Source organism: Hippopotamus amphibius, chromosome 1, assembly GCF_030028045.1.
Source record: "Hippopotamus amphibius kiboko isolate mHipAmp2 chromosome 1, mHipAmp2.hap2, whole genome shotgun sequence".
Classification (NCBI taxonomy): Eukaryota; Metazoa; Chordata; class Mammalia; order Artiodactyla; family Hippopotamidae; genus Hippopotamus; species Hippopotamus amphibius.
The window spans coordinates 28,697,843-28,700,972 of NC_080186.1; positions in this window are offsets into that span (position 1 = coordinate 28,697,843).

Here is a 3,130-nt window from a genome sequence, read left to right on the forward strand (position 1 = left end):
GGGTGTGAGTGTGTGTGTGTGTGTGTGTCTGTCTGTCTGTCTGTCTGTCTGGTTTAAATGGGAAAGACTCTCCACAGGTCCAGAAAAGGAGCAGGGACAGCCCAAGGCTGTCTGTCTTTGGGTCTGGGCCCAGCTCCATGGCCCCCTCTCCCTCCTACCGCCTGCCCTCCGAGGGCCTCCCACTTTGCTGTCCCCCTGCCAAGGTACACACCAGCCCCGCCACTCCTCAATGGGGCCTCTCACCCTCATCCACCTCCAGTCTGGGCCCACTCCCAACCTGGCCCTCAGACTGGGGGGATTGCAAGGGGTCTTTGGGTCTGGCCTCTTGGCCTGAGCCAGCCCAGAGGGACTGCAGGGGAGCCAGGCTGGGGCACTGCCCAAGGAAGAGGAGGGGGCCTGGTTGGCAGCGTATCTAAGAGGACACTGGCTGAGGTGGAGAGCTGCAGCCCTCCAGAGCTGGTGTGAAAACCAGGCCCTTGATGGGGATGAGATGGGGGCGAGTGTTCAAGGAGGGGGTGGGAGCTAAGCGGCAGGGACTCTGGAGTTAGGCTGCCTGGGGTCAAGTCCAAGAGCCACCACTCACCAGCTGTGTGTCTTGAGCAAGTTACCTAACCTCTGGAGCCTCAGTTTCCTCATCTGAAAAACTCTAGGCTTGTTGTGAGGATTAAATCCATTGATCCATGTTGAGCTCTTAGCTCTGAGTGTGAGCGCTTCTTGGGTGGGGGGAGGTTGCTAGGTGAAGGGGGCGCTGGTGAAGCAAGCAGGCAAGTGAGAGGGTGCACTGTGCCTGGGAAGGGGCTCCCATGGGCTCCACGCAGCTGCTGCGACAGCTCGGTCCCCTACATGATCCCATGATTCTCCTGACTCACCCCTTAAACTTTCCTGAGGCACACCCCGCCCCCGCCTGGTTCTGTGTGGCACACACGTCCCAAACCCCTCTCTTCTTCTCCCCTTTGCCGAATGCCCTGAGTGGGGGGAGGCCTCCAGCTCCTTCTCCTTTTAATCGCCCCTAGGAGGCCAAGTCTGGCCCTGTTCTATTGTCCTGTGGCCCCTGGTATTCACTGGACCCCCAAGATGGGCCTCAGCTACCCATCCCCCAACAGAGGCTGAGACCGTCTTGCCATGATCCTGCCACAGCTGTCTCCTGTTCTACCAGCTCTTTGAGCAGCAAACTTCAAGACAGGAAATGAATGTCTGGGTGCCAGAGGTCGCAGACTTTCCCACCAAGTCTCACCTTTGGGCTAGGCTGTGCCAGACACCCAGCCCTGTTCCCCATCCCACCTGCCAGGGGCTTCCATCCTTGTTTGTGTCTGGTGCCTAGATATTAGTGGGTCGGCTCTGCCTGTGGTCGCCTGCTGTGTGGCCTTGGACAAGTCGCTGCCCCTCTCTGGGCTTCATTTTCCTCAGCCACAAGAATCGGAGGCTGGCCAGAGAGGATTCAAGGACTATTTTAGGCCTGAGCAGGGGTATGAAATGGGGTGGCTGGTTAAACCGAACCAGACGAGGCGTGTAACCTGCTTAGCACAGCCCCTGGCAGAGTCAATGCTGGCTCCCGCCTGGTGGTTCAGAGCATGGGCTGAGGAGTCAAGCAGACCTGGGTTTGGATCATAATCCTGCCTCTCTGTGACTGTGGGCAAGTGACCTCATTTCTCCAAACCTCAAATTCCTCCTCTTTGAAAGGGGGATAATGATAGTCCCTAATGATGACAGCTAACCCTTGCAAGGCTCTTACTCCATGTCAGGCACTATTCTGAGCACTTCTCACGGATTAGCTCATGTAATCCTCACACCAGCCCTTGGAGATTGGTATGAGTATTGTCCCCACTTTGTAGATGGGAAAACTGAGGCACAGATGGGTGAACTTACTCACCCATGGTCACATAGCTAGAAAGTGGGTGAGTTGGGAATTGACTCCAAGCAGGCTGGCTCCCCAGTCTTCCTCCTTCCCACGGTGCTGTAGGGCCTCTTAGAAGAGACCATGAATATAAAGGGTTTAACATAAGCCTGGCACCTAGTAATGACTCAGTAAATGTTAGCAGCTGTTATTACTGTTACCATGATTCTCCCATTCCTTCTAAGTTTCTGTCTTGATCTGTCAATAAGAAAACTCTCTGGGCTCCAACCACCCTAGGTTGGAGCCTAGGGAGGGCCTGGATGGAACCTTCCTCTTGCCACCCCTCCCATCTGTCTGGCAAGCTGAGGGGAGAGAGGGATGTTTGCGTAGATGTGTGGCCTGGGGTGGGCAGATAGCCTGGGGAGGGGTGTGGTGTTGATAGGTTCCTGCTCCGCCAGGGCCTTGGTGATTCTGTACACCCCCATGCCCAGCCCTGACTCTTCATATTTGCTAAGGGACTGGGCTCTTGGTTCTACAATTCCCGGGGAAGTCCTTCCCTCTGTCTAACCCTCCTTTCTTTTCAGTTGCCAGAGGCCTCTCTAACAGAACTAGGGAAATGAAGAGCCCTCCTGCAGCCCCCACCATTCTCCTCACTTCCACCCCAGGGGATCTCTCAGCCCCATCCTCAAAAATCCCAGTAATGCCATGGAAATTAAAGTTACCTTAAATATTTTAATCTTATAACAATTTTGCTTCAATCAACATCTAAATGTGACCACATGTGCCCAGACCACCCAGAGGCCTGGTGGGTGGTTTGGGGTGGGGGTGAGCGCCTAGAGGGATGGAGGGCAGAGGGCTGCTCTCAGGCATGACCTGGCTCCAGAGGGGCTCCCTGGGGAGAGGTCTGCAGGTCACTGAGTTCCTCCCTGGCCTGCTCACACTGAGCAATCCTTTCCCCTCCTCACCGTCCCTCGGGCAGCCTGGGAAGCCCGGCAGGCGGGTGTAGGGTCTCCTTATACTTCCACCCGAACAGCTGGGCTGGGGGAGGGCTGGGGCCTGGTGATGCTCAAAGGCAAAGGGACGCCGGGGCTGGCTGCATGGGCCTGCAGCTCAGAAGGGCTTGCTTTCATGTTCTCCTGGGTCATCTTGAAATTCATAACAATTTTTGAACCAGGGGCTCTCCATTTTCATTTTGCATTGAACCCTGTAAATTATGTAGCTGGTCCCAGTGGAAGCCCGTACTGCCCACTCACCCCTCTCCCTATGGGCCCCCCTCACTCCATTCTTACATTCAGC